The sequence below is a fragment of the Pelmatolapia mariae genome, linkage group LG3_W (genome assembly GCF_036321145.2).
Source record: "Pelmatolapia mariae isolate MD_Pm_ZW linkage group LG3_W, Pm_UMD_F_2, whole genome shotgun sequence".
NCBI classification, from domain to species: Eukaryota; Metazoa; Chordata; class Actinopteri; order Cichliformes; family Cichlidae; genus Pelmatolapia; species Pelmatolapia mariae.
In genome coordinates, this window is record NC_086229.1 from 6,017,090 (window position 1) to 6,043,907 (window position 26,818).

At 41.4% G+C, this 26,818-nt stretch overlaps 1 protein-coding gene and 1 long non-coding RNA gene across 2 annotated transcripts in view; both read left to right on the forward strand.

Moving 5' to 3' along the window:
* LOC134620284 (uncharacterized) overlaps positions 1-26,818 on the forward strand; it is a 342,368-nt gene that overhangs the window by 246,076 nt on the left and 69,474 nt on the right. The gene's annotated exons all lie outside the window — the stretch shown is intronic.
* Positions 6,486-9,512, forward strand: LOC134624206 (uncharacterized). Its single transcript, XR_010093472.1, has 3 exons — positions 6,486-6,507; positions 9,201-9,284; positions 9,408-9,512. It is a non-coding gene; the product is annotated as an uncharacterized LOC134624206 (long non-coding RNA).

A 26,818-nucleotide genomic window follows, 5' to 3' on the forward strand; every position in this document is an offset into this window, starting at 1 on the left:
AATGGCCAAGCCCCAGATTATTTATCCAAGCTTCTCACAAAATACACTGCTGCTCGCCGTCTCCGCTCACAGACTCAGAGTTTGTTGGTTGCTCCCAGAACACGACTGAAGACGAAAGGGGACAGAGCCTTTCAGGCTGTGGCACCAAGGCTGTGGAACAGTCTACCTCTACAACTACGTTTGGTTGGCTCTGTGGAATCCTTTAAAAAACAGTTAAAAACTTTACTGTTTAAACAAGCTTTCTGTTGACCAATGCTTTTTACATTTTTATACTTTTTTAATTTACATTTAAACTCTATATTGTGTATATTGTGCATTTTGGTATTTATCGTACTGTTTATTTTAATCTGTGTGTGCAGCGCTTTGTGACTACCTGTCTATGAAAAGCGCTTAATAAATAAACTTTACTTACTTACTTACTTACTTACCAGTGTTAGCATTATTGCATAATGCTAATTCACATCAAATTAGCATTAGCTAGTAATGGCAGCCTACTTCGCCTTAGCTGTTCACATTGTTATAAAGCAAGGAAATATGGTATTAGCATTATAAAACAAGGGAAAATGGTATTAGCATTAGCTACTCTCATGTTAAAAAGTAAGGGAAAACAGTGTTAGCATTATCAGATAATGCTAATTCACCTCAAATTAGCATTAGGTAATAATGGTAATAGCCTACTTCACATATGTACCTCACATTGTTATAAAGCAAAGGAAATGATATGAGCATTATGTGCTAATGATTGTTTACCTTACATTAGACGTAGCCGCTAAAGGCGGCTTACTTAGCATTAGCTGCCCACATTATTATAAAGCAAGGGAAAACATTATAAGCATTAGCCGATAATGCTAATTCACATCAAGTTAGCATTAGCTGCGATTGCAAAAACCAAGACCTTGTTGTCATGTTGCTTCTCACTCACTCCAGAACTAGACGTAAAAACAGAGGTGAGCAAACTTTTGCGATCGCTGCAGCCAAACTCTGGAACAGTCGCCCTTCACACTAGGTCTTCACCAACACTCGACATTTTTAAAACCCGGTTGGAAACACATTTGTACTCTCTAGCTTTCAATTATGACGAGTCTTTTATAGTAATTACTGTGTATGTTTACTATTCTATCTCTAATATGTACAGTGCTTTGGCTCAACCTGTGTTGTTTGTAAATGCGCTTATAAATAAATGTAGATTTTTTTATTTTATTTTTTTATTTGAATGCCTGAAACAGTGGAGCCATGCTGTGAGCCATCCTCAGTGTGTAACAGTGTGTGTATGAGAGCCATGTAATGTCCATGTGTGCATGCTGACTGTGCTGCTCTGAACCCCCTCCTCCTTTCAGGGTGGAGCCTGCTGGAGTCCGATGGTTGAGACCAGGTCTGAGGAAGTGTAAGTGTGTTTTTAATGGGATTCATGAAAACAAAGCATCACACATTCAACCATCTTCATCATTCATTCGTGTTTCTTCTCTCCATCAGATTCCTGTCAACTCACAATCGACACAAACACAGTACACACAAACCTCCAACTGTCTGACAACAACAGGAAGGTGACACGTGTGGAGGAGGTTCAGTCATATCCTGATCATCCAGACAGATTTGATGTTTGGCCTCAGCTGCTGTGTAGAAATGGTCTGACTGGTCGCTGTTACTGGGAGGTCGAGTGGAGAGGAAACGTTTATATATCAGTGAGTTACAGAAGAATCAGAAGGAAAGGAGGCAGAGATGACTGTTGGTTTGGACACAATGATCAGTCCTGGAGTCTGTGGTGCTATAGTGATGCTCCTCAATCTGTCTGTCACAATAATAGACTAACATCCATCTCCATCTCCTCCTCCTCCTCCTCCTCTGTCTCTAACAGAGCAGCAGTGTATGTGGACTGTCCTGCTGGCACTCTGTCTTTCTACAGAGTCTCCTCTGACACTCTGATCCACCTCCACACCTTCAACACCACATTCACTCAAACTCTTTATCCTGGGTTTAGAGTCTGGTCTTTTGGTTCCTCAGTGTCCCTGTGCTGAGTATAAAGAGGGTCTCCTGTTAGAGAAACACTCTGACAATTGAACAGATAGTTCAGTCTGTACATGTCTGTCTCTTTCACTCACAAACACGTTTTCAGGTTCATGGATTCAATCAGTTGATGTTTGAAACTCTTCTAAAAGATTCCTTGTAAACTTCTTCCTCTTCAGTCCTTTAAAGATGGAAGCTCCCATTATTCCAGGATCCACATGTTATTTTTCTGTCTTTTTCCACTCAAAGCTTCACAGTGAATAACAGTATGTTGTGTTTCTCTGAAGCTCAGTTCACAACCAGCTCCTCTGCATTTTCAACAAGTCTGAGCTCATTAAAATTAATCCATATATTTCTCTTTCTTAATGTAAATGCTGAATATGTGGATATCCATCAGCACTCAGTGTATAAAATATTAAAGGCATTCAGCATCTCTCATTTTTGTGTCATTCTGTAACATCTGCTTTTAAAACTGATCCAATCAAGAAACATGAACTTCAATATAGATCAATACGTACAGCTCTGATGTCATCTTCTTCCTCTAACAAGATCCTCAGTCTGCTGCTATTTCTTTTGTGGAGGCTAATCCATTCTGTGTTTCCTTCAAAGCATCATTTCCTGTTCAAAGTTATGAAGACGTGTCACCACAACAAGAATTTCTCTGACTAGTGACTGAACTGTGATCCAAACTGAGCAATGCTTTAGTTTGAGAAGCATTCAGATCCACATGTGCATCATCCAGGAGCACAGCAGCAGCAGCACAGGAACCAACGCTACCTTTGAATCATAGGCATGAGAGTGTTGTTTTAGTTAGCAGCAGGTTAAAGTGACATGTCACTAACACTGTGGGCAAAGCCAGAAGGTCTGAGGCAGCGGGCAGATACTCTTTTGCAAAGCACATCACTCATTCACATCTCTGTTGCAAAGCAAAAGAGTATCTGCTCCCAAACATTTGGACATAAGAGTCCCTCAAGCTGATGTGTTCCTTCTATATAACCTTTGCAATCAAACACTGCAGCATTGATTTGATGCTGCTGATGTATGCTGCTTTGTGAGGATTTTTATTGATATCAAAATAAAGACGTATATTTAAACCCTCCAAGGTCAGGCTCCTCCAGTGAGAGACGCTGACTCCATGAGCCTGCCCGCTGCCTCAGACCTGGCGTTGCCTCATTAGCACTCCCAAACACTCAGTCACTAAATATGTCTGTGAAGGTTCTCAGTCATCCAGGTCATTGTAGTCTAAGGAGCTTGGAAAGAAAAGCGTCTGGACTTCTTCTTTGACCCTTAGAACTGATGAAGCTTCTCGGATGAGAGGTGAAACGTCTTCAAGCAACTTAAAGAAGTCCAGACGCTTTTCTTTGCAAGCTCCTTAGACCACTCAGTCACTAAAGGTAATCTGGGCTGCTAGACCTCAGTTCAGTGTTTGATACTGTCAACCATAATATTCTATTAAAGCGATTAGAGCATGTTGTAGGTATTACAGCTACTGCCTTTCAGTGGTTTGTATCATGCCTGTCTAACAGACTCCAATTTGTTCAGCTAAATGGAAAGTTCTCTTCACACAATAAAGTTCATTATGTTCAGTGTTCCACAGGGTTCAGTGCTAGTACCAATTCTGTTTCAAAATCCTGCTCCTCACATACAAGGTCTTAAATAATCAGGCCCCATCTTATCTTATCACCCACTTGTTGTTCCCAGAGTATTTAAAAATAGAATGGGAGGGAGAGCCTTCAGTTTTCAGGCCCCTCTTCTGTGGAACCAGCTTCCAGTTTGGATTCAGGAGACAGACCCTATCTCTACTTTCAAGATTAGGCTTAAAACTTTCCTTTTTGCTAAAGCATATAGTTAGGGCTGGACCAGGTGACCCTGAATCCTCCCTTAGTTATTGTAACGCAAAGTTATTTAAGGGCTAGTTTTATTGCAATGGGTGAGTTTATTGACCAGGGCTCACACAATCGCTAGCCCGACCTCCCGGGGCTAGCGATTTTTCCAGTCGGGCTACCAAAATCCATCTCAGCCCTGCCTGTCGGGCTATCATAGGAATGAAAGATATGTCAATGCTTTTGCTTTCTTTCACAATTGTAGCTGAGTAATTATGTCATCGGCATCGATGAGCCACTGTCAATATGTGACACATTGAAATCGCGTTTGAATTTGCGCTTGTTTTTTGCTTTCACTTTCACTTTGCGACTGCGCGAACTGTGTGTAGAGAGCCGCAGCACTAATTTGTAAGTCACAGATTAATTGCGCACCAATTCCTCTGACATCGTCTTATCAATCGTTAGCTTACTATCAGACATGACAAGTGAAATCTCCTGTAGCAAGCTTAAACATGTGATAGAGGTTGATTGCGCAGAGAATTGCTGATCGTTATGTAAGTATGTGTGTAAGAGCAGATGGCTTTAGGCAGGTATTTTAGTTCTGCAGAGCCAAACAAGAGAGGTCAGGCTGAAGAGGCAGCCAAAGAAAAGCCTACCACAAAATGGAAAAGTTATGACAAATCAGACAATGAGGGAAAAAGAAAGCAGCTTTTTTGGTTTCATGGACAAAAGAATTTATGTGGCTGGAAGATGACGAGCTAAATAACATAATGTTCTGCCGGGTGGGTTGTGAGTTTCCCTCAATTTCTGAGTCGACAAGCGCCTTTGTTACTGGGACCAGTCATTTTAAGAAAGACCCCATCGGAATCCATGAGAAATGCAAGAAATGCATTATTGCTCAGTCTGCAGTATCTTTCCCAGAACAAACACCAATTGCAAAAAGCATACTAAAAGTAAACCAAGCATAACAAGAAGTCCTGAAAAATCTGTTTAGAATAGCTTACTATGTTGCAAAGAGTGAACTACCATTGCAAAGACTGCTAAAATTTGCCAAACTTCAAAAAGCAAATGTCCTAGATCTTGGTTCCACTTGCCTCTTACCCGTGATTTCAGTGGAAATTTCAAATTCAGGATCTGACACAGACTGATTCATGTTGTACACAGTTCTTGCAAGTTCATAGAAATTTCTGTTCAATTAGAACCAAATATTTGAGTTGATGTTTGAAATTGTTGTAATTTGTGTTTTAAATATTTTTAGATTGATGTTTTGTTTCCTTTACAATATTATACATTAAAGTATAATATTGTAAAGAAAACAAAACATCAATCAAAAAATTGTCCTCTTTTTTTTTTTTTTTTTTTTTAATTCGGGCTACTTAAATTTATTTTGGGCTACCAAAAACTGAAGAGTGCCTGCCCGAAGGGCTACCAGGGATTTTGAAATTTGCGAGCCCTGCTGGCTTACGTGCAGAAGAAATAGTTCTTTATGGAGCCTAGATGGTGTGAATGACGAGACCAAAGACTGCAATATCTTGTACCAAAAGAAAAGTTCACTTTTAAGGTATTCCTCCTGAGGGTCCAGCTTCATACAGTGGGGAAATATGTCCGTAATCCAAAGACTGCAATGTGGGGGAAAAGAGGGAAAACAAAGAATGCTCCTACCGGCTCACCACTTCAATATGAAGAAGATCAATTCAAAGAAAAAAAAACTGACCTGTAGGTCAGAAAAATGTTCATTAGCAATCAAGTTCAATTCAGTTTACCGGTAAACAAATACATTTTTCTGCAAGTCTATGAAACAATGCGAATCATCTTCATCAATCACAAATGTACATCAGTTAAATTATTAACCATCTTGGCTACGTAGCTTAATCTATATATTCCAGTAGCGTTCACTACAAACAAATACAAAAACAACAATAAAGAAAAACAACTGTCTAACAGACAGCATAGCCGAATTCAAGGCAACACATAACAATAATCATTCAATTGCTCTTTGTTTCAAAGTAAGCCATTAAAGTACTTAAGTAAATGAAAGTGTTCAAAAACAGCGGTTTTTGAACCGGAGTTCTGCTCGCGGTGGGAATGCCGCCGAACAAAGTCATTTTTTAATTGCGAAATGATCGACTGGTTACTGACAACTAAAAGATTGTTATTGGTAGATGTTAAGGACCCTTACCGCTGAGGTGATACAATTTTATAGACGGATTTAGGGGAGAAAACTCTTTGTTTTCCAACGCCGTTCTACACGCAATAAGCTTACAGCCACAGCAGGAGTCGAACCCGGAAGTATCCCGCCACAGCCAGTTTTCAGAGGCTGTGGCTGTGTCCGAATTCAGGGGAAGGATGCTTAAAATGCCATATTTGGAGGCAATGACGTCACAGCGACGCAACGAGGACTGTCTGAATTCAAAGGCTGTGGCTGTGTCCGAATTCAGAGGAAGGATGCTTCAATGCCATATTTGGAAGCAATGACGTCACGGCGACGCAACGAAGGGTGTCCGAATTCAAAGAGCACTCAAAATGTGGCGACAAATGTGTTCTACTTTTCCCCAAATTTTAAGATGGTCCGATGTATCCTTCATGTCCTACTATATCCCAGGATTCATTGCGGGTCATAGAGGAGATTTGTTTCTGATAAGGATGGTGGTTGAAGCAGGAGAGGAAAACACTTTCAAATGTAAGTATATGAAAATCTGGTTGTACAAAAGTTAAATTGCTGTAGCAATTAGCTTTGGGCATCTGCATAGACATGTTTCTTTTCTTTAAAATAACCGTAAACCAGCTTGTTGTCACAACTCGGCTGGAAGTCGTGTGGAGGTGAGAAGGGAGGATCCAAAAGCAGACAGTGGTGGAGATGCAAGTGGGTTTATTTACAGTGCACAAAAACCAAGGTGTGGGCAGGACCGAACAAAAACCTAAACTTGGAAAACTAATACAAAAAGGAGGACATGGAGCGAGGAGCAGAGAGACACAGAGAAACACGGAATAAAGTTGAATACACGGAAGGTTCACGGAGACACACAGACGACGCAACGAGGAGCACAAGCAGAGACGCAGTATAAATACACACAACAGGTAATCAGGAAGGGACACAGCTGGAACTAATGGACATAACGAGACACAAACCTACAAAGTAAAACAGGAAACACACAGACTGTTTTACACCACCAACTGGGGACACGACAGAACACAGAGGAGAGGCACAGGTAGGGATGAAAGAAACAACTCAAGCCCTAAGAACAATTACAAAACAGGAGAAACTGGAAAAATAATAACAATAAACTCAAAACGCTGGGTCATAGACCCAGGATCATGACACTTGTCCCGCGATTTTTCATGTAATGCCGCTTACATACAGCTAATTTTGATTTTTTCGAATTGTTGATATGTTATGGGTAACAAAGACCAAATGGCTTAATTTATTAAAACGAGGACAAAACGATCACGTCTTCACTGGGGTGAAGAATTGGGCCGCTATGGCGTGGATGTACAAGAATAAATCATTTTACACATCATATTCATGTGAGTACGGTCCTATTAACCCTCATGCTGTACAGCAGCGGCCCCCAACCTTTTTTGTGCCACAGACCGGTTTATGTCAGACACGGAGCGGCCTTTAAGGTATCACGGATGAATACAACCACATAAAATGATCCGACCAAGACAAAAACTGTGGTATTTTGTAAATAAAATAATAAACGTGACTGTACTGATTTGATTTGATTTGATTTGATTTGATATACCTTTATTAGTCCCACAAGGGGAAATTTCATAAGGCTGCCAGCCTATTGCACGCAATGGCGGCGCCATCTTACCCTCCGACCATACATACATTACACAAAAACATCACATGGGGAAGACAGGTCAGAGAGGTATAACAATGGAAAATACACCACATGAGGAAAGATAAGGAGAAAAAATAACTCCCCCCAGACTGAGCTCCAACAGGGAGATCGGTTTGAGAACAGAAAAAAACACCTCTGCACATAGCACATGAAAAAAACTCTTAATACACCAAAGAAACACATGACAAGCAACAGGGGTGAGTAAAGGGTGAGAGACAGCCGATGTAGACAGTACATCCGGGCCTGCAGCCTATGCGCTGGTCTCCTTGATCCACCGTCAGCATCGGAGGGGAATAAGCGTCGAAGGCGTTTGGAGGGGGGAGGGGGATGAGTGTAAATCTGCATGTGTATATGTCTGTGTGCATGTGTGTGTATGTGTCCAGAGTTCAGCTGAGACAGTGTCCTTCGCCCTGCCAGGCTAAGTAAACAGTCTTCCAGCCAACCCAGGTGGCCTTGCATAGAATGGGAAGAACAGTCACAACAGGGTGACCGTTATCAGGGTGTTGTTGTTCAGCTCCAGCCTTGAGACCGCAGCTGGCGCCGAAGGGATAGCCACATCAAGATGGTGGTTTTAACTTTAATGTGAACAACTCATATGAATTTCAAAGCTGTTCTAACGACACTGGTCTCTCAATCTCCCGTTGGAGAGCCGTGAGCTTCCTATGATGTTATCCAAACTTACGTTCCGTGATGTTGTCATTCTTGTGGTCAAAGAGCAGGTTCTGAGAACTCATGACCGCAGTGCGCTTCCCAAGATGTGATCCAATTTGCGCTCAAAGGTGTTATTTCGAGCGAGCCCCTCCAGATGTAATCCAGTTTGCACTCAGAGGTCTTGTTCTGAGTATTCACGGCAGCCGTAAGCTTCTCCAAGATCTTATCCGTGCTGCACTCAATGAGCCCATTTCGAGAAACTCACGCCTCGTCCCGTCGTTTCAATCCCAGCGGGCAGCCTTGTGGGGGTTTGAACAGCTGGTTCCGCTTCCTTAATTCTTCGATAAGCCAGGGCCAAGCCAGCTCCGATCAGCAAGAACCCTGTTATCATGGTTCCGAGTAGGTAGAAATCTTCAGCACTCAGGCTCACCCAAGCCCAGACTTCTCGTTGAGAAGGGGTGTCAATTGCATTCAGAGACCAGTTGATCAAATCCTGTGTGATTGTGTAATTTTATTAGCAGCATACTCCTGAAAATGCGCCAATATTGAGAGTAACATCCTCCTCTCTGCTGCTTAATGCTCTCTGGTCGCTATGGTAACGTGTAAATATTTCTTTCAAAATAAGACACACAACTACAACACAGGAAAGACTCAGGGAAACAGAGTTAACGATAAAACCCTGAAAACCATAAATTTCACAGCGGAGCCTTAACTCTCGTGGCCCGGTACCGAACGACTCACGGACCGCTGCTGTACAGAACCTGTGATGTCCACACAGTGTTCCTCTGGTGTGCTGCTGTGAAAACCTTTGGGTTTAGGGATTAACTTAGTTGCCATGGTTTCCTTTCTTCTCTTATTTGTTGCGTGTGATCAGGACAATTCTGGAGAAGATGGGCCTGCAGGGGAAAGTCACCCCCTTGCAGGCCAGAAGACATGAGATAACTTTAAAGAATACAAAGTACGTATGTGTGTTATCAAGAAGATAATTCTTAGGAACACAAGTTAATAAATGTGCAATTACTAAGAGTTGTTGTGGTGTTTTTATTTGCCTGCTGTCATTTTTGATTTCCTCTGCCTTTAGGATTGCAAGTATCCAGGCTCAGGAGAGGGGGTCAGTGGGAAGCCCACTGCTGCTACTTGGCCCTGGTTTGCCCTCATGGATGAGGTGATAGGACAGACGCCTTCCATTAAGCCTCTTGTCCTAATGTCCTCTCTCCCTGAGGACACTCCAGGGCCAAGCACAGCAGTGGGTGATCAAAACGACAGCGATGACGAAGCGGCTCAGCCACATACGACAGGGAGAAAGAGGAAAAGAGACAGGGATGATGAGCTGCTAGACCTTAGAGAGGACATGAGGCAGCAAAGAGAGGCTGAGGAGAGGAGAGCAGGGAGAGGATGGACAGACTGTTTTCACTGCTAGAAAGATTAGTTCCCAAATGAGTTATGTATTGGGAAATTTATTTATTTGAATATATTTGTTACATTGTTATATGTGTTGCATTAGTTTAAATGTTTTATGTTGTTAATAAATTGATTCAAACAAACAGTAATTGTCACTGAACTCAATTTGATTTACAGGCATTTGTAACACGTATGAATGTAACGCTAACTTTGAACAATATAACTTGGATATTTATTTGATAGCAATAAAGTAAATAACAATAACAATTAAACAAGAATATTTCACATACACAGTATGTAAAGATGGAAAAACAATATTTTCAGTTGTTCACACAGGATTAACCTGAGTGACCTGTTCCTGGACTGTTTCTTTAACAACTGTAATAGATTACAGGAAGTCTCTGGCAGTGTTACTGAATCTGCCGGAGTCTGCAACTGAGACCTGCGGTTTGTCTTTCTGATTGGCAAGTGGAGAATCACACAGGGTGGTCTGCAAAGAGAGCTTTAGGATGCTTCCTCCCACTGTCCACTGCATCGTCAATCCACAGGGTTTGCAGGGCTGGCTCACTCGTGGCTGCCACACCACTAAGATGTTTTCAGAAATCTGCAAGAAGGAGATGGTGGATGGCTATATTATTAGTATAATACTTGTAACACTGTAGCAGACAGCAGTTTGATAAAGTGCTATGTAAAAAAAACAAGCAAACAAAAGATTAGATTCTATAAGTTTCAAAAATATTTAGTTTATATATTTTATATGATACAGTACATGTGCAAGAATGACCGATGTTGTGCCAAAAAATGATCGTCTGCCAAAAAATGATTTCCGGTTTTTACCCTAAACTGATTGCTTGTATTTAACCTGCTATAAATAACTTGTTGGTCTATAATACATGAAACATTTGTCAAATGTATCCCTCATTAATTATATCAAGTGACCTTGAGCCACCAGCAACATTCCTGTAACAGGTAGAAGCTGCAATCAGCTTTTAGCAGCGACTTTTATATATGCTTTATTTATCCAGTTCACAAACAATCTTGTTGACATTAGAAATTTATTTTTTAAGAGTAATCTGGTCAAGAGGACAGCAGACAGCGCAACAGATACAGTGGGGCAAAAAAGTATTTAGTCAGCCACCGATTGTGCAAGTGCCCCCACCTAAAATGATGACAGAGGCCAGTAATTTGCACCAGAGGTACACGTCAACTGTGAGAGACAGAATGTGAAAAAAAATCCATGAATACACATGGTAGGATTTGTAAAGAATTTATCCGTAAATCAGGGTGGCAAATAAGTATTTGGTCACCTCAAAAATGGAAAATCCCTGGCTCCCACAGACCTGTAACGTCTTCTGTAAGATGCTTTTCTGTCCCCCACTCGTTACCTGTATGAATGGCACCTGTTCGAACTCATCATCTGTATAAAAGACACCTGTCCACAGCCTCAAACAGTCAGACTCCAAACTCCGCCATGGCCAAGACCAAAGAGCTCTCGAAGGACACCAGGAAAAGTATTGTAGACCTGCACCAGGCTGGGAAGAGTGAATCTACAATAGGCAAGCAGCTTGGTGTGAAAAAATCAACTGTGGGAGCAATCATCAGAAAATGGAAGACTTACAAGACCACTGATAATCTCCCACGATCTGGGGCTCCACGCAAGATCTCATCCCGTGGGGTCAAAATGATCATGAGAACGGTGAGCAAAGATCCCAGAACCACACAGGGGGACCTGGTGAATGACCTGCAGAGAGCTGGGACCAAAGTAACAAAGGTCACCATCAGTAACACACTAAAACGGCAGGGAATCAGATCCCGCAGTGCCAGACGTGTTCCGCTACTGAAGCCAGTGCATGTCCAGGCCCGTCTGAAGTTTGCCAGAGAGCACATGGATGATACAGCAGAGGATTGGGAGAATGTCATGTGGTCAGATGAAACCAAAGTAGAACTTTTTGGTATAAACTCAACTCTTCGTGTTTGGAGGACGAAGAATACTGAGTTGCATCCCAAGAACACCATACCTACTGTGAAGCATGGGGGTGGAAACATCATGCTATGGGGCTGTTTTTCTGCCAAGGGGACAGGACGACTGATCCGTGTTAAGGACAGAATGAATGGGGCCATGTATCGTGAGATTTTGAGCCAAAACCTCCTTCCATCAGTGAGAACTTTGAAGATGAAACGCGGCTGGGTCTTCCAACATGACAATGATCCAAAACACACCGCCCGGGCAACAAAGGAGTGGCTCCGTAAGAAGCATTTGAAAGTCCTGGAGTGGCCTAGCCAGTCTCCAGACCTCAACCCCATAGAAAATCTGTGGCGGGAGTTGAAAGTCCGTGTTGCTCGGCGACAGCCCCAAAACATCACTGCTCTGGAGAAGATCTGCATGGAGGAATGGGCCAAAATACCAGCTACTGTGTGTGCAAACCTGGTAAAGACCTATAGTAAACGTTTGGCCTCTGTTATTGCCAACAAAGGTTATGTTACAAAGTATTGAGTTGTATTTTTGTTATTGACCAAATACTTATTTGCCACCCTGATTTACGAATACATTCTTTACAAATCCTACCATGTGTATTCATGGATTTTTTTTTCACATTCTGTCTCTCACAGTTGACGTGTACCTCTGGTGGAAATTACTGGCCTCTGTCATCATTTTAGGTGGGGGGGCTTGTACAATCGGTGGCTGACTAAATACTTTTTTGCCCCACTGTATACCAATTGTAGCTACATTATAACCAGAGTTATAAAGATACTTGAACAACAATAATAACAACGGCAATAATTCAATTATCCGTGTAATTAGCTAAGTAATTCCTAAATGCGTGTAGATTAAAGGAAATTATTTTACCTGGATATGGTTTTGTACCTTACCACAGTTAAGGTACAAAATGTGCGGCCGACAACGATAAGGTTTTTCTAGCTCCTAGAGAAATAAAATTGTCCAAACAACGGAGCAACATTTCTGGGGCCATATTAAAGTTTTCGCGCTATGGCGCTAGTAACCGGAAAAAACACGCAAGTAAGGGCGGAGTTGAAGGCTAGGAGGCTGTCCACAGCCCGTATGTTATGTTGGATAGTTATTGTTTGTTCAATAAAGTTTCTATGGAGAAAAAAAGGGGGGCTGTCCACAGCCGCTCACTTCCTGACTTCGCGTCCATCTAAGGACACTACCTTGTGTCGTAGGTAGGTAGTGTCCTTATGAGCATCCTTCCCCTGAATTCGGACACAGCCTGTATCCCAATTCAGGGGCTGTGTCCCAATTGACTATGTGCACTTTAGCATATGCTACTTCCGGTGCAAAAACTCCTGTGGGGAGCTTTGTTTCCGGTGTCCTATTCGCGCCTTGTTTACGGTCCAAAATAAGTTAAGCAAATGAATGAATCAAGCGGCGATTTACATTTCTATAGATGTCTTGGGCATTTACGCAATATATCTGTAAATGATGTTCATGGACTTGTCGATATTTTCCCCCACGCCTCAGAGCAAAAGAGAAAAGCGATTCAAATGTTATATTTCTTAGCTGTCCCTCGTTTATTGCGGGTGTTATGTTCTAAAAATAACCAGCGATAGGTGAAATCCAGTAGCCAATTTTATTTTTTGATGCATGGACATCGTGGACATCCAGTACTGCACTTCAGAGTCACACTGCTAGCAATCGATGCAGCGATTCTGTACTGTACAGGAGAGACGTCACGGAGGAGATCGTCTGCAGCGATCAGGACGCAGGACACAATGTGACATAAAAATAAGCATGAAAACATGCACTAAAAAATCCGCAAAACAGCGAGGTGAAATCTGAACCACGTTATAACGAGGGACCACTGTAATTTTGAAGGTAAGTCACAACACACCCTTCATACATACTAATGTATAGAAACCCTCACCAGCAATCGTTCATTTTTTGGGTGGCTTTTGTCACGGTATGTTAACATGCTGTGTAGGTGTGGACATAACGGGAAACATCTGTGACTGTTGTTCATCTGTAGTTTGAATGCTGAACATTTGCCTGTTTAAATCATAAGACCAGTCACTATACAGAGATGTGCTTCTGATTGTGGACGATGTGTCTTATGCTGCAGTGATGCAGTTCTGCTTGTGTTGAGTGATGCAAACAACCGATCGATCTAAACTCTTTAAACGTCAATCACGTGGTTACCGGCTACCGGCGAAAATAATGGAGGAAATCGGGACGGTAAGCCAATTTCTGTCTTAGCGCATTTGCGCCGCTGTGTGTTTTTGTGGTCTTCTTTTGCGGCTAATTCAGTGAATTTTGGTCCGATCGTGGTGGTGTGTGGAGTCAGTGATAGCTCTGGGAGCTAACCAGCCTGTCTATAACCGGTTACATGAAGTCTGAATAATTTCTGGTTCGGTTTTGTTTGTTTAGCGGACTTCTGCGCATTTACGAAACTGCTTGTTTAATCGCGGCTTATTTTCGGTGTGTTTGGTGGTTGTAGAAATGGTTTATATTACATTTTAGCTGAGATTCTGAGGTTTCTGTGGATACCACACATGTCTGGACTTATATTTCTCAACCCGCGTTATAACCAATTAAACGTAATCTCCTCCTTTTTGCCCCGGTATCGGGGGTGTGGGGCTTAAGGGGTTAAACGTATCATTAGATTTTTTTGTGACACAACAGTGGTGAGTGTTCCCACCTTCTGCTCTTTGGAACTTAACGCAATCTTTCCGTTTTCGAGTTTTGTACATGATTTTGGAGTATATCTTTGCAGTAGCGATTTACCGCAAAGTAAAGCTACCGGAAATGTACAACCCCACATCCGGCCCCAAACCAGGAAGTTAGCATTTTCTCGTGCACATAGTCAATTCAGGGTATGCATGCTTGAAGTATGCACACTATGCGTACTACATATGGTGCATACTACAAGTACGGAAAGTGTGGAAGTGAGAGGCTTGTGAAATGGGAAGGTCTAGCCTTTGTCGCGTTGTTGCCTAGCAACTATGATACTAACCGCGAGAAACTTTTCATACAGCTTTGTTTGACAGAAATGAAGAAAAAAATGTTCTGTTGGTCATTCATTTTTGTCATGACATCACTTTGATTAGTTGAGACCACAGGACTGTAAAACATGATAGTTGGGCTTCATTTCTGTATATATATATATATATATATATATATATATATATATATATATATATATATATATATATATGTATATATACATACATATATATTACATTTGGTTCAATGCTTACATATTTGTGTAAAAAGGAAAATGTACAAGCTGTGATAACTGTTTCTGATAGAATGAAGAGTAGACTGATATATGAAATATTCCTTTATTGGGTGAGAAAATCAGACCATGTCATAACTGCTGACTTCTGCTAAATGAGTCAAACTGGGCAGAAAGTATACAAACACATAACATCCTTTTAGAATATGATGTAACACTATAGATCAACTTAGCTCAGAATATATAAAGCATATAAACAATTACAGCAATATGATGCAACAAACACAGCAGTACTACTAATCCAAAATACTCAAAGCTTCATAGAACTGAAACAAACATTTATTTTTAGCTCCATTCTGCTGCTGATACATACTTTAGGTTTCTGAATATGAAACTTGTTGCTGCCTTTCATAGTGTGTAACTTGAAGGCCCTGAGTACATTCTCCCACACTGAAAACACTGGAATGATAACATTATTTGAACATTACCTAATAAGACTGATTCAGGACAGACAATTAGTTATGTTAAACTTTTCTAGCAGTCCTTCACAAACAGGGAACAGTCTGTCTATTCTCTCCATCTGTCAGCTGCTGCTGGCTCTTCCTCCTCCTCTTCCTCACACACTGCTGAGTTTGTCCTGGTGGATCATCAGGGGTGCAAAGCCTCACAGATGATGTGCAGCAGTGGGTCCCTCAGTCTGTCCTCACTCTGGACACTTGCAGTCGTCACACATGGAAATCAAATGTGTGATAAGCTGCAGGATTCAAACACAAGTGTAACTTCTAAATACATGTTCATACTTTTATTCCACAATCAGAGAGAAAGAAACAGAGAGAGAGTGCAGGACAGACAGACAGGTGACAGTCTCAGGTGTACACACTGCTACAAAACAGCACAAGAGAAGGAGGATTTAGTGTTTGTGTTATTACGAGTGCTAAACAAGAAGAGTTCCAGATGGTCCAGTGGACACATGTGTGACTCCTGTGATTAAAGCATCTTTCTTTCAGCTTAACGAGTGAACCGTCAGCTCATTCAAACACACGTTAAAGTCCGTTTGGCTCGACACCACCGAACAGAGGCAGCAACATAGCTAACATTAACAGTGCAGTGAATCATGCTTGTGCCGTGATATTCAGGACTGCAAACCGAGCAGCATCACTGACTTTCAGCTTGATGTGTTTGTGGATATATGACTGACTTTAATTATCCATAAAATCATCACATTCTCTGTCAGATTAAGGTCAGCTATATATATATATATATATATATATATATATATATAGAAGTAGAGGCTTTAAAACCAAGTTACCGCTGAAAGTACAAACATCGCTAGTCACATAACTTTGCCGACATGTGGCCAACAGTAATGTTTTAATGTTCTTAAACATTCACACATAAATAAGTGACATCATATTCAGTACTTACTTCTGACAGTTCACTCTTCAGCCGCTCCCTTCTGCCGTATTTTGCGGCAAAATTATCCACACCCACTGCTGCGCTTATGGATTGTGGGATATATGGGACCACGAAGCGTGCACCGGACCACGCTTGATATTTGGGGAAATCGACGGCGCATTTGGAGTATGTATTTGAAGTACACTTTGAATTGGTGTCATAGCCCGGAGGCCCGTGGCGTGGAATGGACTCAGGCGCAGAACCAAAGACCGGAAGCTCGAAGTGATTTGCGAAAACAAAAACTTTATTTACACGTGTTCTTAACATAAATATTCAAGACCGAAAACAAGATTAAACTTGGTGCAAAAACGTGGTGTCTGTGAGGTGCGGGGCTAGGGCAAGCATGGAATAGTCAGGTCACTAAACTGCTGGGATTGGAGTGGGGCTGGTGGAATCTATCGCAGACCAGGGAACTGAAACGTAGGAGAGGAAAATCAGAACTGTCCAAAGAGTTGGGAGTGTTTCTCCATTTGATAAGCTGAGATGGCTTACGTGTCCGCAGGCGGGGATTAGCTGGAGGTGGGGGCAAGGCGAGGTCCAGGTGAGTGCTGAGTCCAATGCAGGGAGGCAGGCAGGTGTGAAAAGCAGTTTGTTTGAAAAGGATTGAGCAGCAGCTGACCGGAATCCAGGAGTGAGGCTATGGCAGGGTTTGGAATGAGGAGTCCAGGTACCAACTAGGAGACAGGAAGAGAGAGGTAAGTATACACACTGATAAATACACAGGAACATGAGGCTGTGAACTAACTGGGGTTAGCAGACGATCTGGCGAAGACTCATAGTGTGTGCTGCTCCTAAATACTGCCAGAATAATTGCCTGCAGCTGAGGAACGGGGAAGAGCAGGAAGGGCTCCACCCAGAGGAGGAGAGCTGATGCCGTGGAAAATTACTCAGGCCCGCCCAGACCATGACAATTGGGACAGCCGTCGTCGCGTGGCGGTGACGTATTCGCACTTGAAATGCGTACTTCAAGCGTGCATACCCTGAATTGGGACACAGCCCATGTGTCACTTTGAGATCAAACGTGGACACAGCTTCAGTTACACAATATCAAATATCTACATATAGAAATAAAATCACTGTGCAGGTCAAATCAATAAATACAATAAAGAAAGAAATCAGACGTTGTATAAGTGAAAAGTCTGAGTTCAGCTCGTCGGCTCACAGAAACACTGACTTCCTTTTATTAATGAGGCGGCTGTGGGAACAGGTAGGAGCAGAGGTGGGTAGTAACGAGCTACATTTACTCCGTTACATTTACTTGAGTAAGTTTTTGAAAAAAAATGTACTTTTTAAGTACCTTTTTTGCACGATACTTTTTACTTTTACTTGAGTACATTTATGAAGAAGAAACGGTACTTTTACTCTGCTACATTTGCAAAATTCGACTCGTTACTTTAAAAAAAACATAGTTTTAACACATTAGATAACGTGCCGTCAGTGGAGTTTCCGGTAACTTTTTTACCAATGAGATGTGGCCATACAGTCACGTGAGCAGTTTGAAACCGTGGCGGGCGGAGCGGCCCAAGCGTTTCAAAGTAGCGGACACACGGAAAGAAGAAATATGATGGCAGAGTCTACGCTAGAGCTGAAGAGGATGAACACCTTTGGCCTCACATACAAAGAATGTTTCGCTTAAAAGCAGCACAAAAGAACAGCTGTGTCTGCAGTGTCGGTGTCTTCAGGGAGAGCCAAAACAAACCAACTTCTCAGCGTGAAACAAATCAGCTCGTAACCTGATGAAACGGTAAGTTTTCTCTAAATATCTTTTTAGCTGTGGTTAGCTGGATTTCAGACTAATGTTACAGCAGCTGTGTCGAGCTCGAGCTGCGAGTCATATTTCCGGCGCTACGTTGTAGTGAGATAAGTTTGTGGGTGTTTTGTGCAGCTTCAGCTGTCCTTTTAACTGCTCGCTGGTTAGCTAGCGTGAGCTATAAGCTAACAGCTAGCCTGGTTAATGACGCTAGAGTTCCACGAACATGCAAACAGCTCGTCTCTACTGCTTTAACTGTTAAACAGAAGGCAATACTGCGGGTGACAGGGTTTATTATGTGAAACAGCAGCTTGTTTAAACAGTCTGCATTAAGCTGGGCAAACACTGTGGGAGTTTTTTCAGTCACGTTATTCCGCTCCTGCTCAAACTGCACAATAAAATCGCAGAGGTTAGAAGTTCATAGGTCACGATGCAGGTCTCACACTATACGGCCTGACTGTGCGTCCATAACGTGAAGCTTATCATACAAAATCTGTCCCTCGCTCTACCTCTCTGTCTTTCACTCACACAGGCACACACACCATCAACTTTGCTAAATTACTAATGAAAAACATGGACCAGGCAGCTGTGATTGAGCAGCAATGTCCATCCAGCTCTTCATGGTTGTTGTAGTCGTGATAATTTTGTGAGGCCACACTGAAAAGCCTCGGATACGGAAGCGTAGAGCTGCCACCGGGGCAAAAGAAAAATAGAGCTATGTCACGTTATAACGTGAAAAGTATGTTTTTCTAACAATATACTGTTCATGTTTGAACAATATAATATCACGTTATTACAATATACATAAGTATCACGTTCGTAGAATATAAATAGTATATTGTTCGAACGTGAAAGGTATATTGTTAGAACAATAAACTGTTTACGTTATAACGTGATATAGCTCTATTTTTCTTTTGCCCCGGTGGCAGCTCTACGCTTACGTACCCGGATGAGCTTGCCTCTTCCTCCAAGTTGTGCCTCCATCTCTTGTGTCCAGATCACACGCTGCGCTGCCGTGCCGCTCCACCTTTTCTTTCATTTCTGTGTTTGTGCTGCGCAGTGTGAGAGGCGACAGGATTTCAAACTGGTTTGATTATCATGCGACCATACGATTGATGATTGGGAGCTGGTCGTGAGGCGTTAACTGCTTTTCGTTACCCCATGTATACTACACGATGCACACACGATTAAGGCAAAACACGGCCGATCCCCAAAACGGTTGCGCGATTGAAAAATCATCTCAAAATGGGCCAAAAATCGCACAGTGTATGGCCAGCTTTTGGAGGCTTCCTCCAAACAAACATCTGCAGCTTGGAAGTGCATACAGCACTATAATGACCAGACCTAATTCTTTTGAAAACCTTACATCTTTCCACAGGTCTCCACTTCATCAGACATCACCTGGGTGAGGCCAGCACAAACAGCGGCCTATTCGATGAAGATGATGGATCCATGGGGTCAGGAAAGCCAGTAGCAGAGGAACTGGAGAGGTACCTTTCATGTCCATTCACTGGAGGTGTGGATGTATTGCATGGCTTTCCTCACATCAAGAAGCTGTTAATCAAAGTTAATACAGCTCTTCCTGCATCTGCAGCCTGTGAGAGACTTTTTAGTCATGCAGGACTCCTGTTCACTGCCAGATGGTCACAGCTTCACAGCAAGAACCTTGAGAGCCAACTGCTGCTGAAGCTGAAGCACCATTTCACTGACTGAAGAAACAATTTATGGTAAAGTGAGCCATACACATATGTACATCCACATAGTGGGAATTTGTATTTGTCTTTTATAATTAGTTTTACTCTGATTTCAGTGTTTATTTGTGAGTGTAGTTTTTACATTTGTACATATTACATTGTGTTAATCCACTGTCTATACTTCAGGGTATTTTAGTATACAAAATAAGTTTTGTTTGAATGCCTATTCCTGTGGAATTTTAGCACAGGTGCTTTGTTTTGTTTTGTTTTGTTTTTTTAATTCCTGCTGTCCGCCTTGGGAATAAACTTTTCCTGATTGTACCCGTTGCATCTCTGTGTCATTTGTTTCTGCTTTACTTAATCCCTCCTTGTATTTAAAAGAACCACCCCTAGTATGACATTCTGGCGCATCAGCTGTAGTCTGTTATGTTGAAGCTGCCTCGTTCTAATGTTTTCTCTGAAGCTGTTGTAAATGTGAATATATTTACTGTGGGTTTTGCTTGAAAAAGCTTTACATTGTGAAAAACTGAAATCTTGAAATTAGAATTGTTGTGCCTTATTTTGTGGATCTTTTTACATATATTCCTTTTGAAAATACTAAAATTTGTATATTTATTTATTTTTGATTGTCTATAGCATTTATTTATAAAATAAATCGGACATTTCAAACAGTTACTCGCTACTTACTCATTACTTGAGTAACCTTTTCACCAAGTACTTTTTTACTCTTACTCGAGTAACTTTTTTGACGACTACTTTTTACTTTTACTTGAGTAATAATTTTTTAAAGTAATGATACTCTTACTTGAGTACGATTTTTGGATACTCGACCCACCTCTGGGTAGGAGGCTCCTGATTGGTTCATAAGGTGTGAATAAATGTGTCGTGTAGCAGGAAGCAAAGCCACATCAGGCCTTAGAAGGAATTCATGAAAGTGTGAAGTCTGTCTGCAGGGCAGTGGAGTGATCTCCTCCCTATGAATGAAGTTAGAAGTCTGGAAGTTTAGGAAGCAGCTGCACGTCAGGAAGCACAAATGTGATGAGGAGAAGGCGTGGAGCGCTGTGTCAGGCTCTGCTGTGGAAACCAGTGAACTTTTGCATGTTTTGAACTGGAAGAGGAAGCAGGATGTGAACTTTGTAGGTCAAAACAAAGCTCAGGGTCACATTTGATCCAGTACTCGTATCACGACACTGATGTCCTGACTGCTGATCAGCTGATCGTCCTTTCATGGTTTATCAGAGGACAAAGAAACGTGATAACTTGATTTAGTTTGGACAATCCACCAATCACAGAGCTCCATCAGAGACCTTACAGTAACTACATTCACCAGCAGAGCTTTGATGGCGCTACTCTCCATGACCACTAGATGTCTCCACACTCTGTGCTGACTCCAATGAATGATCAGAGCTGCTGAGCCTGTTTTCAGACTGAGGAGGAGCTCCTGGTGATCCGTGTGGGACTAAAAAGCTCTGATAACGTCCATCCAGCAGCTGATAACAGGGACATTTGGTGCCATGTCAGAGCTGCACAGTGTTACGGGTTCGAAATTGAGGATGAGAGTAAAACAATGATAGTCCAGAAGAGGTCGTTCAAACAATAGATTTTAATGCACGCAGCGTGGAGAGGTGCAAACTGCAAAACAGTTGTACATCTCTACCCAAAATACACTCTAGATTGCTTTTATAACATCAGGGTATTGTAACGCCCCTTCTTGCGTTTACAAGCACATAATTTGCATGTACAGAACATTCATGTATTTTAAGAATTAAATGCAAACACAGAAGTTCCTCCTTGTGGCATACTCTTAAGAATATGGTGATGATCTAAGGCCTTTGAGGTCACCATGGACTGGACATCCTTCCGTCACCTGTAACTAAGCAAACTCAAATACCACAAGAAGCTGAATACATTCAGGCCTTTGCTCAGCTACTATTTTACTATACCAATATACTCAGCATATGAGTTATGATACATATATATTTAACTCAATCATTTTAAAGTAGTTATAACTGCACCTGTAATAAAAATGTTAATATTTGATTATGATAACCCCTATAATATAAATTATAACATAATGCCAGCAGCTTCAATAAACACTTTGATGAAATGATAATTAATGCAATGATAAGATGATGGTTATGTAAAATAATCCCTGTAATTCCACAATTCCCTCTTTTGACATTCCAATCAGGAATGTCACCACACTTCGTGTTGCATCACTCCCTGCTCGGCTCTATGGGTTCTAAGTTCATCCTATAGATGCCCTCAACCCAGCCAGGGTTCACAACCCATTACCTTTACCAACAGTCCTCTTACACAAGGAATGATACAACAACCAGCGATGACCAATATTCCCAAAAATACAGCCAATGAACATATCACTGACATAGCCACACCTTTCCATTGTCCAAACACAGATGTCATCCAGGACGCCAGCGGATTTTCGATACCTGAGTGCTCATGCATTGTTTTAGACAAAATCTTCAGACCCACCAGAGCTCAGGTTACTGAGCCATCTGGGGCAGTATTAATAGGGATAAAAGTGCAGCACATGTCTCCGAACATGGCGCATACGCCTCCCCTCTCACGTCAAGGGTCATTTGATTTTACACTCCCATCAGCAAACTCGGACCCAATTGTTCTTCCAACCCCATCATGGCGTCCCTGGTGAGGTTAGAGAGTCTCAGCAGGTTTTAGTGAACCTAATGCGGTCAAAATTTTGATTAGGCGTTACCCAAAGAATTATACTCTCAAATCCTGCAGCTATCAGATTTACCAGCTTGTACTCGTCTGGAACTCCCCTAGGCACTCCTATGGAGTCTACCCAGGTCGGTGAGTTTAGGCGAGGATCATAAACATGTGTACCCTAGGTCCCTCTTTTGGCCAAAATCTGTCTCTTATGTCTGGCAACTAAAGTTCGCGAGTTGTGTTATGGAATAGTCTTTACCTGGTTTCTAATCAGCATGAGTGGAGCTCCCAGTCGCTCTGTAGACAAACGTGGCCTGGCTAAAGCACAGGCAACATAATCAGATACATGTTGTTCTCTAGCATTTTGAGCCACCCAATCAAGCCAGAGGTTACTGTCCTTGAAACCAGTGACACGCTCGATTAAATCCTTAAGCTCCAGTCTAGAGTAATCTGTGGTCAGAAGTACTCTCCCTACATGTGCTGTTTCCTATATTATTTTGGCAACCCCTGCTGCATGCTATGCGCATTTAGGGTGCCTTGCTTCTGTTGGACTCAACCTTATGCTAACCTACATAAGTACCTGTCTTAAGAGCGACCTCTACACAGCTCAGACGCCAGTTGCAAGAGCTCTCTAACATTAGAATCATCAGCTGTGACTTATATAGTGTTATTTCGGTACTTTATACTTCACACATTTTGAATGTTGTTTATATGGGGAGTTCCTCTTTTTGTGTCTATCTTTATTAATATGCCTTGTGCACTAAAACTTCCTGTTTTTCAGTCTGGCTGAGCACTTGTTTGTGAGTAAAAACTGGCCTCTACAAGCCTTCATTATTAAAGTACATAAAACAAGATAATGAGCAGATACCCATTAAAAATATTTCATATATACAGAGAAAAAACCCAACAATCTTGTGACCCCCTTCTGAGCAAGCACCTCGGCAACAGTGGGAAGAAAAACTCCCTTTTAACAGGAATAAACCTCCGACAGAACCATGCTCAGGTACGGGCAGCCATCTGCTGCGACCGCTTGGCGTCAGCTAACAGAGACTTCTTTTACCAGAGAGACCTAATATTTAATAAGCCACATTTCACTATTTTGTTCTTCGGTTCAGATTTGGATTCTGTATTGTTCTTTATTTCTTATTCTTTATATTTACATTGTTTTTTGCTAGTCTTGGTTTGTTATTGTCTGTTTGGGAGCTGACATAGTCTCTATAAATAAACTTATTTTGGTGGAGTAGCATCAGGAGAGAAGCTCCAGAGAGGCATTTCCCATGTTAAACACTAAAATATAACAAAAGAGATCTCCTCAACGTGTTGTATATTTTTAATATTTCCTTATTATTTTGTCATAAAATAAATCAACCAAATAACTTAAGCTGTGCGACAGCACCTTGCGTTTACGCCGGGCTGTGAGCTGCCCTGAAGCTACACCCCCTTTCACCCAATTTAATTTCTCAATCTTAGTTTAAACTATTCCTGACCATCTCCTTCTCTCATCTGATCATCTCAAGTACGTCCTGTACCAAATTTGCTTCCTCTTTTCAAGTCCCACATTTAATTACAAGCTCTAACACATTTGCCCTATATGGCTGTCTCGACGTGTTTCCTGTCAACTTAACAGAGTTATTCTCAAAACTCAGAGCTGAGGTTCCCCTTTCCTAAGTCTGTATGTTCTACAAGAGAGCAAGTCGGTAAACAAGTTTATCATCACAAAGGTTGTTAGGTAAAGGTCACGTAGACATTTGCTTAGTAACCCTAAAACAGCACATTTCATGTAGCTAATCGCATATATTAACACCCCCCTTTTTGTGACACATCTCATGTGTTACAAACTCAAAATCCTTCACTCAGGTTAGGGAATTAAAAGAAAAGTTTAGTCCTATCATATTTTGTATAAATGCTCCAGAACTTCAAACCTGTGTTTAAGGAATGAAATCAAATTAATCATCATGTCAAAATCCTTTCTTGGCTCCATCCACAGTCTGCATCCTTGAAACGTCCTATAAACAAAAGCCTGTGTGTTAACCAGAACATCACCTTTTATACTCACTTTCTCCACTTATGATCCAACCTGTGTTATAAAAGAAAAGTTAAAACAGAACAATTATCAGTCATGTGTCCAACCTTAGTCCAGTCTTTTGTCAGTGTCCAGTCGGTCCAACCTATGGCCTGCCTGGTCCGTCCATTCACCTGTCCATTCCCACACATTCACTCACACGCATTAACATCTGGTAGTGGTAGACGTCCGCACAAATAATCACATTTTCCACTTTCAGTAAACTCAGTTAATTTATATACTCATCTATTTTCTTTTTAGTTGTTTCTAGGAAAATAGTTCTTTATACTTTTGGACTGGATTGGCTCGCTGCAATCCTTTTAGACAGGGACCCACAATCTGACCCATTGTAATTCGGAAAAGGTCACCTTAATTTTTGTTCTCCTGAGACTATTGTCAGCGCCGTTATCCATTGTTTTCTTTTGCAGGCCTGCTTAGAACAAAAATGAGAAAAAAAAGAGAGCTGAGTATTAGCTCATCAAAGTACAAAACAAAATCACCTGACAGGTTTTTTCTTTATAAGTGCACTGTTACAAAACCCCTTAAACATGTCCATGTTCATTAAAACTCCCTCTTTAAAAATAAAACAACCTCAAAAATCTTCAACAATCTTAAATTTCACCCATATAACACACCCAAAACGTAAAAAGCTACACCGTTTCGTACACAATATCCCCCTTTAAGCACTTTACCAAACTCACATTCAACCTAACATATAAGCACGTTCTCACAATATGTCAACACTAATTTATAAACCTCTTAATCAAATTTGCACCTCCTAACAATCTACCCCTCCTTTAAGGCCTCCATCACACACACACAGCCAGCTCCTCTGTCGACATTCACACGAGCTCTCAAACTTTTTGCATACTCAGCCATATCTCAACAATTTAACTTGGCAAGAGAAATACTTTTTTAAACCTCATGCCATTATTCAATTATTTTCATTTTCTTTCTATACTAATCCCTTGTTTTCATCAATCAGTGCAAAGCACTCCTAAGTCACACTTTTAAACTAGTTTAATCAGTTTATTCAACATTCACACCATTCTATCACTCATACAAGTAGCAAGCCGATCTTCATTGCGTATGTTTGTGTGTGCTATTTTGCATATATGGCTTCACAGTCTCACAGACACTTTCCCATTCTTCAGTTAAAGAGTCAGTTTTCTCCGTCCCCGAATCACTAACCCAAACTTTACTTCCCCACCTTAAATCACAGCCCTCCTGATCTTCCACCACCAGTTAGGGCTTGCTGTCAGGTTCCTGGACACTGTAAACAATTCAACCAGAAACTTGGCTTAACATATCCATTCATGTTAACCTGTACTTTCGTCCGACTCCTGCATCTGGAGAATTGGTGCGGGTCTGCTTTACTCCTGAAAATAACAAACTAAGACATTTTCATTATTATCACGGACGCCTAAACGACCCATTTCTCATTTTCTAGTCAAAAATACCAATTATGTCATGTATGTAAGCGTGTTCTTCCTTGCGTTATGTGGTCATGTAAATGCAGTGTAAGCTGTTTTCTTCATTGCATGCCTTCATTGCGTTCTTCATTACATTCTCCTGTATTCATGTCAATATACACTAAGTGTAAGCTGTTTCTTAATTGCATGCCAGGTGATCATCTTAATTAAGTGTAAGCAGTTTCTTCATTGCATGAGTGTAAGCTGCTTCTTCATTGCATGAGTGTATTTATTGCATTTTCATGTATTCATATTTAATTAATACATCTTTTCACTGAGCTCTACATTCAAACTATCTCACTTCTGATTCGTTTCAAAAATAATCTCACATGTAACAATTTATATATGTGTGTTTTCTATTCATTAATATAATTGTCAGTTATTCTGATTATCTTTACCTTTTGTATTGTTTACCTCTTTGTTGTGATGTGGTGGACATCCCTAAACCATCCCGAGTTCAGAGTTCAATTTCAATCCAATCATCTCCTATCTTCTCGCAGTCAAACTCGTCCAACTTCATCTCTCACTGGTCCTTTTCCATTCACAGTGTCCTGTTCGGGCTTCAGAGCCCCAGCAAACACAGTGTGTTTCTTCTCTGTTTTGATCTTTCAGTATTTCCTCTTCCTTCAGTCTTATTTTCATTTGCTCTGTTTTCTTCTCCATTCATCTTTTCTGTCTTTTCTTCCAAGATTGCTCCAAGCTTGGCAAATATGACAGTCAGTGCCTTCAAGCAGACATATCACGCTGTTCTTCACCAGCATGCATGTTGCATCACGTG